Source organism: Chamaea fasciata, unplaced genomic scaffold (assembly GCF_029207755.1).
Source record: "Chamaea fasciata isolate MVZ Bird 193981 ecotype frontalis unplaced genomic scaffold, bChaFas1.0.hap1 SCAF_16, whole genome shotgun sequence".
NCBI classification, from domain to species: domain Eukaryota; kingdom Metazoa; phylum Chordata; class Aves; order Passeriformes; family Sylviidae; genus Chamaea; species Chamaea fasciata.
In genome coordinates, this window is record NW_027094101.1 from 5801172 (window position 1) to 5816875 (window position 15704).

Consider the following 15704-nt stretch of genomic DNA (forward strand, 5'->3'; position numbering starts at 1 on the left):
TTTGCTTTGGATCGAGGCCATTATCATTAGAATAATCTCAAGCAGGTGATAGGCAGGAGTAAATTAATTCTGAATAAAAGCATTGGGGGGTGGGTGCCAAGGAAGGGCAGGGGTGGGCATCGGGCACTGCCTTCGTGGGTTGGTCAGAGAGGACATTTGGTGACAAAGTGGACTTGAACCTGCTTTGGAAAGACTGTATTTCCTCTGATGCTACATTTTTTTTCTGCTAAAGACCCCTAGGTCTGTAATGTACAAGCCAGCATTTAACAACGAATGCAGAGAGTGGTGGGAGCAGGGTTATTTATGCGATTTTATTTTTAATTCACCTTGTCCATTGAAATCATGTGCATGAAAACAATTGAAAATAAATTATCTCCCATCTCCAGAAAGAACCTTTCACTGTTGTTCCTGGAGCCACCCGGACACATGAACAATTAATCCTCGACTCCAGACCCAAGTGACTCAACCAATAAAACAGCTGTCAGCTGCCGGTCCTGGGGAGGTGCTGCCTAATATCCCAGGAGAGGATAATTATTCTTATCTGATTTGGCTCTGGAATGAAATCATAAAAAGCCTCGTCCCATTCTGTAAATTCAGTTCTTCTTAGCAGGTTAAGCAGAGCCCAAATGACTAACATTTCTGTCAGCACCGACTCTGGCTAAGGGCTAATATACCATGAAGAATAACCCAATAATAAATCTTATTATAGGGAAGGGGAAAAAAAAAAAAAAGCGAGAGCATGGAAGAGTGTGGAACCTCAGAGAAGACCTAAGAGGGTGTGAGGCAGTTTCAGTGGCTAACAGAAGTGGTTTCTGATTGTCATTCAGAGGGAAATTTCTGAGCAATTTTATTAAAAATTCTCAATAATATTGACTCAAATCTGAATGTTTTGTGCGAAAGTGTTTCTGGAGCCAGGACTTATTTTCTCGTTCTCTGGGTGTTTTTCTTTGTTACAAGTGGTACCTCTTAGTGTGCAATGAGTAGTTATTTTAAAAATCTCCCCACAGGGAGAGACACTTCTTTAAAATCATGACAGTGTTTTGGGAACACCAAAGCTCCAACAAGGCTTCAGTGCTCCCTGGGATGGAAAATCCCCTTGAGCCTGGAGGTGGATAAAACTGATGCCACATCCACATCTCCCTGCTTCTGAGGTGGCGGATAGACCCAGGTCCCCTGAGTTTTCCTGTCTGTGATGTCTCTAGCACGCCCCGTCCAAGCCTGTCAGCCCCATTCCCGAGCCCTGCTGTGCTGCAGGGACAGCCCAGTGCAAAGACCAGCTCTCCCAACATCTTCTGCTGGTGTAGAAATGGGAGGTAGAGGCTGAGCTAAAAATTTCAGAACCAAAACCTTTGTGTCTCTCCCTCTGATGAGCACAGGCTCAGCTGCTGAAGTCGACGTCTGGGAAGGACCTGTTCCTTGGGAATGGTGCTCTCTCCCTCATCACAGAGAGATTTACTGCCTGAGTGGAAAGTGCTTTGCTGGGGGGGGGATGGGAAACGGTGTTGAGTTTAAAGTTCAGGATGACCTTTGTTGTTGCCTTTCATACCACTGATCAAGAGGCTCCTGGAAATAATGACCGTGCAACTCTATCTGCTGTCCCTGGGTCTGTGTTTGCAGCGGGTCCCCCCAGCAGGCAGTTTCCCAGGCAGGGAGTATGGATGCTGATTTAACTGCTGGGGTGGCAGCAGGGTGTGGGGACAAGGCTGTGGCCTGGAGTCCGGGAAACCACCGAGGGGTCTGGCAAGGGGGAGCTCTGCAGAAGATTGATGTCAGAGTTGTGGTGCCACCAAAGTGTTTCCCCGGTGCCTGGGAAGGGCGTTAAGGGAGAGCAGGGACACAGTGGAGGAGTCTCAGACCTCAGCAAGAAAACTCGGGTCACAGCCATGTGGATCATGTGCACTTTTGTCTTTGGTTTGTTGCTCTGTCCTAAGGAGGCATCAGTGGCAGGTTCTAGGGGGACCACAGGGACAAAGAACTAAGGAGGGAGTGGGAAGGAGATGTCACCCAGTGCCAGAGGGACTTGTGGCCCATCTCAGCTTCCCAGGGCTGCCACTCCATGGCACTGCCATTGCAAGGCATGAGATTGTCCCAGGCCTTGCTGAAGGGGCAGCCAGATTCATTGTCCAGGAGAGGCAAAGCCAGGGCTGGGGGTACTGGTGGGTCAGTGATGCTGTCTCTGGGCTGGGGAGGAGAAGTGAGGAGAGCACTGGATTGCAGCCACACTGGGGAGGGTGGTGTGAGTCCAAGGCAAGAGGGGGTTCAGCGAGGGTTTTTCATGGCCCTAGCAGCATGGGCCACTCCGGCAGGAGGCAGGACAGCAGAGAAACAGCAGGTATTTAGAGCAAGAGGAACACAGACCACAGGTGTCACCCAGATGTGAGATCACTTCTGTGAGCCGTTTCATCACTTCTGGGCAGAGACATCAGCTTTTATGGCTCTTTCCTCTTTGGAGCTGCCTATGACCATTGCCCAGGGAGCAAGGGCGCAGGAAAGGCAATATAAATACCACACATCACTGCTCACATCCAGAGCGCCTCTGAGTCAGGCACACCAAGCCTCTAAAAAGGTGGACAAATATTTGCTAAGAAAGATTCTTCCAGGCCCAGATTAGGTTCAGGCTGATGGCTGAATTGTAGATATAATCTGGAGAGACAAGGCCTGAAATCTGGATTATTAAGAAGAGAGATGTATCTGTTTAATGAAGAATTTTTAGGACTACTAAAAAGTTCTGTAATCTCTCAGAAATTGAGACAAATCCAGGATGAAAACATAGTATATTAATTTCTATAAATCTATAAATTTACTACAATCTGGATACAATTAGATAATACTGTACTAATGAAACTTTATAAATTTCATTTTCATCCTTAGAACCGTTTTGAAATTCTGTTTGTGGAATAACTTTGATTTATGCCTCATTGCCCTTTCTAGTGATCATATCTCCATCTGGTGGGAGTGAAGGACTGGTAAGATTGACCTGCACAGACCAGCTAAAAGACCTGTGGGAACACGAGTTTCACTCAGAGGTGAGCTTTACTATATGAAGATCTAAAGAGGGAGAGACAACTGGTGATACCCCCTTGGGACAATAAATTAAACCACTTCAGAGATAGGAAAAAAAAATAAAAAAAAAGACTGACCACAGCAGGGACCAGGTCTCCATCAGAGGGAAGCAGAGAGTGGTGCTGGTAAATCTAAGATCCTTTGGAAGAAGGAGTATCTGTTATGGGGAAGCTGAACTGTTATGGAATGGACTCAGGTGGCCCAAAGGCAACACTGGTGTGCTCTGGTCTGATGGAGGGAGAGGGTGGCCAAGGATGGGGAAGGCTCAGCAAGCCCTGCCAGGATGGGGATGGCCTGTCTGGATGTGCAGTTTGAGACAAAGAAACAAGGCCAGAGAAAGTGATGGAGCGAGAGCAGCCACACGGGGAGCAGAAGCACAAAAATTGCCTCCACCGTGAGTTTCAACACAAGGCAAACAACTTTTTCAGCTGAATACATCACTTGACGAGCATGCGTAACTGGTGCTTGGAAGAATATTCCAACTTCTCCTGCCTGAAAAGGCAGCCATTTGCATGGACATTGATTAAATTTACCTGTGAGAGACCTTGGTCCTGTGTAGCTTTGAAAGCATCAGACCTGATTGCCTTATTAAGTCCAATGCTCATTTTTAAGCCACTGTCTGTAGAAGACATCATGTTCCAAATTGTACCTGACTTAACTTTTATCTCAGACGCCTGCTTACCATAAAAGCCTGGAAAGGCAGCACAGTAACTTCTTCCAATAAAAAGAAATTAAAATCTGAGATTTCTCTGGCCAAGGGAAGCAATCAGTCAGTGGTATTGAAAGATCCATCACCAAAGCATACGGCAAGGAATGAATAGATTCTAAATCAGTCAAACATTTTAAACATCCCTTTTGTAATTGACAATTTTGTAATATTTATTCACAACAGATCTGATTGCTGGATTCCCACTGGCTCCCCTCAGGAGGGTTTGCGTGAAATCAGTTTGAAATGGTGTGTCAATTTTTTTCTGAAGTCACCATCTGGCTGATAGACTTGAGTCTGTTCTAATACACTGACCCAGTGAATCGCTGCTAAACAATTCCCAGGGGTTTCCACTCCTCTGGCAGGCAATCCGGGAGAGCTGCCGGGAGAGAGCGGGCGAGACAGGCATATTTTAATGTGTGATGCTGAAGGATTGTAAAAGAATTTGATTTATGTAAAGAAATAGAGATCTTGGGACGGTCTTGTCCACTCTTGTACCCTTGTGCTGGTTTCAGATGTGAGAGGAGGTTCACGACCAGTATTAATGACCTAAAACAACTTGAAATTGTGCTGGGAGTGGGAAAAAAACCCCAACACATAAAACCCCACAAAGAGCCCTCCTCCTCGATCAGCAGCATGGAACCCAAACGCTTGGTAGCAGCAACCCCCCCTGCCCAGCTGGCAAAAATAAATACTGGATGAAATACACGGCACATCTATTTCAGATATGTGACAGTACATACATGACACTGGGGTCCTGCAAAATCACCTCCATTCCTTATCACCAAAAATCCCTAGGATGAAAAATGTTCAAACTGTCCATGCTTGAAAACAGATGGGTTTACCTTGCAGTGTGGAGTGAGGCCTCAGCACACGTGTTTTGTGTGTTTCCTACACACCAGCCATAGTTTGTGTTGCACACAGTGGTAATTAGATGCTTCCTCTCGTCATCCCTCAGCAAAGCACTGCTGCCACCCTTGTGAATTATATTTTCTACTGTGCAGGAGACTCTTTTGTCACTGTGTTGCCCAGCCCCAGAGCATGTGCATGTGCTGCTGTCACAGATGCAACCTGGCCTGTGTACCTACACATGTGTGTTTGTGCACATATCCCCACATACACATGAGCTTGGCATAATTCTAGGATGACTAATTTTTTTTGACAGGCGAGTAAATCATCATTATAGCATTTGTTTTTTTCCATTACCATCAATCATTATTGTATGTGTGATCAAGCAGGATTTGTCTTCGGCTGCTTAAAATGTTCCTGATCGTTTTTCAAGGCTAAATATCTTCTCTAGATAAAGAACACTCACTGTAATACTGTATATGCTAAAGAGCTGATCCAAACTCCACTGAAATCACGTGAAGGGTATTGGCTCAAGGAACATTGATTTAAGTCCTAAAGCATCATTTATTTCTCAATAGAACCCCAGTAAGAGACTGAGCATGGAGAATATTTTATAGGGTTTGATTAATTCCCTCTTCAACCAATGGAGTAAGGCAGTTAGGATCAAGACAGGAGAAGAAGTGGATATCTAAAGCCTTGAGAACATACAGAATATCACAAGCTGGTGAAACATGCAGGAAAGCTCTCTGCAAATCAAGTCAATTCTTAAATGAATTTGCTTCAGCTATGTTTGGGACCATTCTGCAGGCCCATCCACTGAGAACTCAGACTCAGAGAACAGAAATGGTTGGGAAGAAGAGCAAGAAGAGCAGGAATAAAAGAGACCAGGAAGAAAACTGAAGTGGTCATTCAGACCCACAGACCAAGGCACAGGGAATAGGAAAACGGGTGCAGACTAATCAGGACACCTCCCTTCAGGATATCTTGTCTTGCACATTTGAAATCCCTTGCTTGGGGTCATCCTGGGATGCTCTCAGACCTGTCTATACACCCAGAATCCATCAGGGGCTTCTGTCATTAGAGAACACAAAACTACCCCCAGAATACATCCCACCATTAAAACCATGCAGGAAATCAAAGCTTGCCAGACCTGGATGGCAAATGCTCTCTGCGAGCATCATAATTAACAGTAAGAGTAATTAAACTTATAACACCGGCTAGGCTCAATATCTAAGATCTGGGGGTTAATGTAGCAGTTTTCTAAAGGACAGGAAAATAAAGTAGTAATAAAATAAAGTGAACGTTGCAAGGACCCTGAGGCATGATTGTCCTCTGCACATTCCAGTGATGAGCGTGTCCTGTTTCTTTGGCTGCAGGAAGCCCTCAGTGCTCCCTGCCTGCTGGGTAATTATTTTGTTACCATGGGGCTGTGCAGGTTTGGTCATTGTGTGGATCACAGACCAAACTGTCGGCCTGGACAACAGCAAGACAAGCTCTGAAGCAGCTGCAGGAAAAAAGTGTCTGCATCCCACTTTCTCTCCACATTTCTGGGCTTGCAAACCAGGGAGAAACAGATGGGAGGGAAATAAAATTGACAGATGAACATTCAAAGTTTATCCTCCTTTTTAGTGGGTCGTAGTGGAGACCATTGTGGCAATGCTGTGCAAGACGTTGGTGCGATTTTGTTTTTCTTCCTTCTTCCAAGAAAGTTTGGTGGTTCTTGAGTTATGAAACATGATGAGAAGCAGAAGTAAAGGTGTCTTGTGAGGCTTGGGCAGGTTTGGGGGTGATTGGCCTTTTCCAAGCCTTTGGGACTGGGGTGGAGGAGCCCTGTGCTGGATGGAAGCAGGGTGAGGTGCCCTGACTGGTGCTAGTAATTCTCAGTGCAAGCCCAAACAGCTAAGGGACATGTGCCTGTCTAGTCTTTGTCACATTCAGCTCACTTTCCTTCTGTTTAGCCAGTTTTTCCCAGGTTGGATCTATAGAAAATTATTTTTCTCAGGAATAGGCTTTTTGTTCTTGAAGGATTCTGCTGTTGTCTCTTTACATCTCTTAATTGTATAACCCTAAGGTATGCCTCAGATTTACACAGCCTAAATCCAGCGTTATTTGACTGTATTTGTCATTATTCCAATTAATTTTGCATCAACTAATTGTGTAACATGGCTATTTGCATGTCAGCCTAGGGTTCTCATGCTGCTTTTGCAGTGTAATTGCTCTGGCTAAGTGAATACCAGGAATATTCCTGAGCTTTCAGCCATTAATCAAGGTCCGTCAAAAGGAATATTAGCAACCTGGGAAATAAAAATTTAAAAAAAAAAAGCAAAATATCATTGATATTTTTTAAATTAAAAGGAAGCCTAAAATGCAACAACAGGATCAGCGTGAAAGCCAAGGAAGATCTGGCCGAGCTTACAAAGCCAAATACTTTGGAGATTGGGAAGGCTGGAAGATGCTTACAGACAAATGAATGGGCAATCGTTGTTGGGCTTTCTTTTCTTGGTGCCCATTTTGGGGGTGTTTGGGTGATGCTGCTAAGCAAACAATGACAGGATTCTAACCATGTACAGGAGCAGCGGGCAGCTTTGTGAGTGGTGAGACAAATCCAGGCCTGTGACTGCTCTCTTTAAAGCCTCCCCAGCAATATTTTGGGAGGAATGAGAGAAATGAACCATGGCCTGCTTGCAGCCACACATGTCCCTGGAACAGCAGTGGCACCTGGTGATGAACAGTCCCTTCCCTTTGGGGAAATCTGGATTTTTATTGTCAGCATTGCTCACCCTGGTGATGTATAAAAAGTTGCTGTGGGTGAAGCCAGCTGAAAGCTGCAACGATGAAAAAGAACATTAATATCCTTGATGAACTATCTCTAACGAACTCAATGAGTAGTGACAGACCTGGTGCTGTAACTCAGCTACTCCTTGATCCCAGACCAGCAACTGCTCCATTGCACTCTGCTGTCCCACGTTGCATAGCTTAGGTGTCTCAGGAGAATAAAAAAAAAAAAAATCATGTTCAGGACATCATCAAGGATGCTAATCAAGGATTACCACGGATGTAATCAGGATCCTCGAGGATGTAATCAGGATCCTTTTGCCCCTCCACATGAAGAAGGCTGGCAAAGTGTGGAGCCCACAGTGGTGGAACATTTCTGGCCGTGTTTCAGCCCTTTTCCCAAGCTGGCAGGGAGGCTTGTGAATGCCTGTGGGTCCCACACTAGGCTTGTTTAACCTGGACTCCTCAGGGAATCAGGGCTCTCCCTACTCAGCTGTTTCCCATCCCTCATGCTGTGGATGGGCTGCAGCTCCAGTTTCTGCAGCTCGCTCTGCCACCAAGGATAAAGTGAAAGCAAAGCTGGCCCTGGGCTGCTGTTTGCAAATAGAGATGAAGACAAACAGATGAGTTCAAGCTGCTGGAAGGAAAACAACCCTGTCAGCTCTTCTGCTTAATGGTGGGAACCTGGAACTGTAAACAAAACCCTGGGCAGGTCCTGCTCATTCCCACCGGCCCTTTGAGTCCACCGGTGTTTTTCAGTCTTTACCTCCTAGAACCAATCAATTTTGTGCCAGCCTGTAACTTTTTACTGATGTTGTGGCTGTTTCAGTTAAAGACAACCAGGTGCTGCATCCTTCCCCCCCACCCAGTGCTGGGACCTCTCCTGTGCCTGTTCTCTCAGACGAGGAGGGGTCCCCGGAGGCTTTTTCATTCCCAGGTCTGCAAAAGCCCTGGCACTGTAGGTGTGCACTCCGATGGGCACGGCCAAGGAAGATGCACAAGGAATATTTTACCATCCTCCTGCTTCATCACTGACTTCCCAACACCTTTTGAGATCATCCACTCTGTTTTAAAGCTCAAAAAAAGATAACACTGCTCCAAAACCTTGTGAGGTTTCTGAGCAGAGAGCAGGAGGGCAAGGAGGTGAGAGCCGGTCAAGGCACACGCTTCTCGAGGCCCAGCAGCACTTTTCCCTGTGTGTCAAGTCTGACAAGCAAGTGCAGTATCTCAATCTCAATTCTTTTTTCTCTTTTTCTTTTTTTTTTTTTTTTTTTAATGCCTGACAGTCTCTTAATTAGCATGAGAATTCACAAAATCCACCAAGGCAGCTATCCATCTGTTTTGCTGACTTTCAGTAACAATATTTATCATTGCAGAAGTGTCAAAACAATAAAATCAGATGACATTTATGCAAAGGGTTTCTAACTACTTTAAAAAAGGCCCAAACCTTGAAAGCCTCCTGCAGTATACAGCTGGGAATTGTCTGCAGACACAAAGCTGAGAGTAATTCCTTCTGTACCTGCATAAATATTTTAAACAAGTCGTCAAAGAATCTTCCAAGGGAGGTACAAGGATGGCTCTTTACCAACTTTATTCCAAGAGGTAAGACAGGGGAAAAAAATGAATCTCACACCCTGATGCCTTTCAGTTCTAGCTCCCAAAACACTATTTTTTGTGAGTACTTTCCACACTTCAAAAGAGTGCGATATAAATTGGTTCATGCCAGTGACAATTCTTAAGAAATTTAACCTGATCTGCCATGCAGTAAGAAGGGGGAATTAGAAAAAAAAAAATCTCCTTATTTAACTCTAAGGTATTTAAGCCAATATATAAATGAGAATTAATAAATCTGCATTTCCTATTGTCAGCACTAGTTGATTACAGCACTGTGGAGCCCTATCAAGGGGTGCATACGGCACACTAAGTTCTGTAGTGTATTTAAATTATCCATAATAAATTTACGTAACAAATTTGAGTGTAGCTGCGTTTTCCCCTTATCAAGAGTTTCTCTGTGTGGGAGCACTCAGAGTTAGGCTGTGGCTTAGCAGATTCCTGTGCAGAGGGAGAGGATGAGCCCCTGTAACCCTGGTTTTGATGGCCTTTTGCAGGGAAAGTGGCTTTTGTTCAGCTGAGCGATACCTTCAGCTTGATCCCTGGTTGAGCACTGCTCCTCCTCTATCTGATCTCTGGCAAGGTGAGATTTTAAAGCCATTTTGTGCTGACAGCACAAATTTCTAAGGTTTTTTTGCCCCCCTGCAGCTCTTGCATGCTTGGTGTTGAAGGGTTTCCAGGGGCCAACAGCAAAAAGGAGCAGGATGCTGGAGTGAGGTGGCCACCATGTGTTGGTACCACTGCCCAGTCTGGGTTTGTGCAAGAGCATCCCAATGAAGGGCAGCAAAGGCAGGGGGAGATCTGCTCCTGGAGGAACTTCCCAGGCAGCTGCTCCAGAATAAGTCTTTCTTCTTCAAGCCAGGGGTGGGAAGCCGGGCTGAGCTCCATGCTGATTGCAGGCATCTGTCTTTTCCTGACAGCTCTGCCTGTTAGTGCAAAGAGTCTGCTGTTTAATTTACCTGACTTGTTAACAGCTCCCTGTTTTGAAGTTGTAGGAAGTAGCTGATTTCACGTTTACAGTTGAAGCATTGAATTCCCATCGGGTGGCTAAAATTCACAAATAATCTGGTAATTTGTCTGCTGTCTTGGGAGCCCGTGGGGATGCTTCTCAGTGTATATCACAGTGTATATCACCATGTTCTGGTGAAAAGATTGATGAGCAAAAAGGAGCATGGAACTGGCTGGCCATGTGCCAGGAGGAGCTATCAAAACTGAAAGGCTCAAGGAAATCCCTGCCAAAGAAAGCAGGGATGGGAGTTTTGCACAGCCTCCCCTTGCAGAGGGGTTGCAGAGGAGGGTGGTGGGGAGCTCACAGCTTTGGGGATGGTCTGCTTGCAGGAAAGAACATCCCATTGCTGCTGGTGGTGACCAGAGGGAACCAGAACACGGAGATGGGCTGAGTGGGTTTGTCTTGGCATATTGCAGCCTTGGCCCCTCAAAATGTCTTGAGCATCAGCTCAGTCCAAACAACACGGGAGCAAGTGAGAACCAGAGCAGAGCTGAGCTCAGCTCTCCATGGTGCACATCTCAGAGGGGAAATTTGCTCTCAGGAGCACCACTGCAGGCAGGTATCATGCCCAAAAGCTGAAAGTAGAACAACAAATCTTCAGAGTTTCTTATCATTAATGGCTCATCCCCATCATTCAACAGATCAGTAACTGGCAGCCCCAGAAACTGAAGGAGAGGAAAACACTGTTTGAGCAGCCTGGGACATCCCAAGACTGCATGAAGGTGGATTTTGGCAATGAAACCCTCCCTGGTCACACTCACAATCCCTGACACGACCCACAGAGGATCCTGCAGGGACCCCTGGGAAGGGACAGACCCTCTGCTGCACCCAAATTCCTTCCCCAACTGCTAAAGCAAGTGGGAAGTGAGCAACCTCCAGGCTCAGGCTCTGACTCTACGCATCTTCTGGAGTACAGACCACTGTGTGCTGCTCTAAGGAAAATGCTGCAGCTCCCCCAGAAATCAGGCATGCTGGATTTGTAAATGAGTTTGGAGCTAGGGAAGGCAGGCTGCAGACATCCCAGCAGAGCAGCAGGTAATCAGTAGGCTGTCCTCTACGGGGAAAGTGTTAAATCCTTCTTGGAGTGCTGACAAAAAGAGTTACAGTCCATATGTTTATTGCCAGAAAAATAATAAAAAGAGTATTGGTTTAACCAAGTCTAACAGCCATCAGAAGGTTTAGACATGTGCTCTTGCCTGGAGAGTTGGTGTGCGGGGCCAGGAGGAGTATTTCACCCCAACCTTGCCATCAAGTGATCAAAGCCAAGCTAACGACAGCCACCGGCCCAAACTCCCACCAGAAGGAGAATGTGGTGGTAAAACTGAACATGAGGAAATCCCCCCTGCAAACCCTGAAGGCCTGTGAGGCCTGTCCCAAGAAGCTGCTGTCCCTGCCCTCCTCCCACAGTGCTGCTGCATCTCCGTCCCTGCTGAGGACAAGTCCCTGCACTGGGATGCTGCCGTGGGGCTGGGGATGGTGCAGGGTGTGCTGCCATGGCTGCCCAACCCTGCTGCCCTCTGGCAACTCCAGCCCCACACTGTTAGGTTCTCCTGGCACTTTTGGGGCCCTGTTGGGGTTGGGTGCAAATTTTGGGTGGAAAACTTTGCTAGTTGAGATGGACACACTGGTGCAGTGAAGTCTGGATGTGACGAGGTGGGAAGACTCATTTTAAACTGAAGATTTAAGCGACCTCTCCAACAGAAAAAAACAGAAAGGACATTGTTGAAAAGCCAATGTGGGCTTGAAATTAGAGCTGAGGGGAGCAAAACAAAACTGAGAAGGGGCCCAGGCAGTGCTGCTGAGCCAGGCTGGAGGCACAGGGCATCCAGTTCTGGGGGTTTGGCTGCTCTCTGTTCTCGTTTGCATTAACTAATGCTGCTTGGCATCATGTAATGCTTTATTGTTTTTATTGTTCTTGTTGTAAATACACCTAGAGGCATCTTATAAATAGAATTAATTATAGTTGTTTAATTCATTAGTTAAGTACACAGCGCATTCTGCTCGCTGGAGAGGTTTGGATGGCTTCAGTCAGGGCATGCATGTACAAATCTATGTGTGGTCACGTTCACTGCGCCTGGGCCCGTGGCACCGGCTCTCCAGACCCTCTGGTCTCACGTTTCCAGCTTCACTCCCACTACTGCCCTTTCTCTCAAAAGCTCATGCTAAAATTAAGTAGTCGCAAGGAGAGTTTGGGAAGATTGGTCTACAAGAGGGCAGCACAACGGGAGGAGAAGGGCAGAAAATTTGGGTGAAAAGCATTTGAAACCTTCTCAGGGTTGTGGGCAGGACAGTGTCTCCATCCTGGGGTAAGTCTGGAAGTGGGAAGCCAAGGATGCTCCTGAACAGGGTGGTGGTGCGTAGACTGTGTCACACTGTCCTGGCTCCATCTGAACCCAGCAAGGCCAGTTTGGGAAGGGAAATGCTCTATGCCAGGGCACCTGGAGGAGGAATGCAGGTGTTGGGGCTGTTTTCTGAGACAAAGGACTTCATAGGGCTTCTCACAGGGAAAGGGGACAACAAAGTGCACAGGGCAACCCATGCCTGATGTCTGGTAGCTCCTATCTTTGAGCAGACGACTGCAGGGCAGGGAATATGTGTGAGGATGAGAATTCATCCCCTTCCATCACAGCAACCATGTGAAAATAGCCTTTTCAGGAAACAGAGGAGTTTCCCAGTGTAGGGGCAATGCAGGCACTGTTTCAGTGGGGATATTAACATCAGCCTTTGTCCTGCCTCTCCTCCAGCCCAGGACAGGGGCAAACCCAGCTCTTGGGAAACACTGCAGAGAGAGAAGGGGCTTTAAACCAGTCCATGTCCTACTTTGTGACTTTTGCCAGTTCAAGCTGGCAGTGATAGGAACCAGCTCCACAATCCTCCTGCGCCATGGAGAATTTCTTCCTCCCCTTCACCTATCGTGGCTCACAGCAGAGTTTTATGAGCTCCCCCTGCCCAGGCTGACCCAGCTCAGAGCTGCCTCTCTCATAGGAGCAGAGCTGTTTTCCTCCAAACCACAACACAACTGAAAAAACACAGCAGGTCAATACATCACAGAGCACACACTTGAAAGGGAACAGGCATAAAACTCATGTCATTGATGCAGGGCAAACCTTGCTCCCCTTCCCCTGATGCTCTGGACATTCCCAGGGCTGGGAGTGTCCTTTCCTGACCTGAGGATGGTAATGAGAGCTCAGGCACTTGCTAAAGCTTGGAGATAGGTGAAGGAAAACCCCATGCACAGCAATGGTTATGACCACTGGACTCAGGGGGAGTCGTGTCTGGTGTTGGCTCTGATTCTGCAAGTGATGTCCCCATGGGCTGCAGCATCCCCATCCTTCCCTCAGAGGCAGAGACATTGGTACTGGACATAAAGCCCATGCCAGGACTTGAGCACCTTGCAAAGAGGCAGAGAGAAGTTCCTCTCTCTGGCAAGACAGCAGGGTGGTAACGATTTAAATTCAACCAGGGAGGAGTTCCAGTCCCTTTTTTGGTCACCAGGCCTTGCTCTGCATTAACCTCATCTGGAGGAGTGGCGATACCAAGGACCTGGGTCACATAACTCAGGCATGCCCTGGACAAGAGCAGTTGTTTAAACATCCCAAAACATCCCCAAACATCCCAAACCATTCCCCCTCCCGCCCACCTTGAGGCCATCACGAGCATCTTTGAAAGGTGTCACTGCATCCCTTTGCAGGCAACTGTTCCTCATTACTGCAGGATTGGGAGGCACTCACAACAAGATGGAAAAAAATAATAACCGAAGGAAACCCAGTGAAGCCCCATGCGATAATAAAGGCTGACTCTAACTAACAGTTGTTATTCAGACATTGTTAATGATATGATAAGCACTGCCATGTGCTAGGCAAGCTGTGACACGCGCCCCCGTGGACATATGGATAATCAGATCACATGCCTGCTTCAATCAAAGCCATAAGTACCAACTTGATCAGAATCAGAAGCAAGCCCAAGCTGACAGGAGCTGGGGAAGTGCTTTGGGGAAACATGTTCTTACAGATAAGAAAACAAATAAAAAGGGGAATTTAATTGTGATGCTGGAGTGTCCTTGCTGTGCATGAGAGAGCCCAGCCCAAGAGAGCTCAGCACCTCCAGGACAGAGCCTGGCCCTGAGCTCCCACAGCAAGGGGATCCAGCTCCAGGACCTCATGGCCACCACAAGAGATGAACACACCCAGAATCAACTGCAGCAGGAGTTTTCCTTTCTGCTGGCACTCCAGATTATTGCCCTAGCTTGGGAGGAAGACTCTTGCCAGAGCTGCTAAGGATGGAGGTGGTTGAGATGCTTTAACTCGATTCATCTCCTCCGTGCAGCCAATTGCACACTGCAGTGTGGTGCAGACACACAGCTCCCTCCAGCACACACCTGAGCACTGCCAGTCAAGTCCCAGGCAGCTCACTGTCATTAGAAACACTGAACATAATCACCAAATTTAATGCCTTTATCATTCCTCGATGGATCAGTGAACAGAGGAGCTAAAAGAAAGACAATTAGAAGCGTCAGTCTACGCTAATTTTTTTTTTCCATTGCCTTGCTTTTGTCTAAAGAGTTATTCATTTCCTAATTGTAAAATGTAATTTTGTTTGGGGGCTTTTGTTGTATTTGTTTTGTCATGTGGTTAATGCAGTTATTTGCTGCACACAACTGCTTTTCTCCTACTCAGCCCGTTTAATGGAATTCTTTGGCAGCTTTGACTTAAAATCATTTTGGTTTAGTGACCAGGTCATTTCTGGAAGGGGAAATCAGATTGTTTCCTGGATTTCTGAGTCATATTTTGCTCAGCAAGATTCACTTCTTTAGATGCATGTTTTCATGAAGGTTTTTAATCCGGTCGTTTTGGTTCCAACGGAGACAAACCTCAGCAAGAAGCGGCGTCTTTCTCCCATCCTGTGAGGGGCCCACACCAAAATCCTCTTGCCACTCCTTAGGAGAAAGCCCCAAGGAGTAACTCTTCTGTGTGCTGAACACACATTCCCACTAAGGGCTGCAAAATCTTGGACCATCCCTCCCAGACTTGTCCTTCCCACAAGGAATGGCCACGAAGGAGAGCCACTGCCACCTCAGCCCTGCTGAGGCTCTTGGCAATGGCTGTGCCCCAGGCAGACCCACAGGATCTGTTTTTGTTACGTCATAAACCACACCTGAAAGTTGTTTTTTCCACTCTAAGTGTTTAACTGGAAGGCCTCCTACAGCTCCAGAGCCCTGCTGAGTTGGATGGCAATGCAGGGAGTGAGTAAATTGCCCTTTTAGCACGTTTCCTCTGGCAAGAGGCTTTTCAGTCCCAGCCCTCCCTCCACATGAAATCCAGAGCGAAGGAAAACTGATTTAAAACCAATCACTAACACTTACACGCAGCCCCTTCTTCGAGCATCCCTCCACAGCCAAGCTTCATCTTGGACTATTGAATCAATCCTGTCTCCACTGCTGCTTTCCTAAGTAACAAACCAAATCAGATGATGGCACAGTCTCCTCTAATTGACAGAGCTGCACAAGTGTAGCCATGTCACAGGATGTGGGACACAAAGTATGGGAAGATATTGATAAACTCCAGGCTGAGGGAGGGAATAAGCGGGACTGGACCCAGGCATCAAGGTCCAGCACTCACAAGGCTGGAGACCTCAACAGGAGAACTGTAATTTGTCAGGAGCACTAAAGTTGAGGCATGTAGAAGTTGGGTG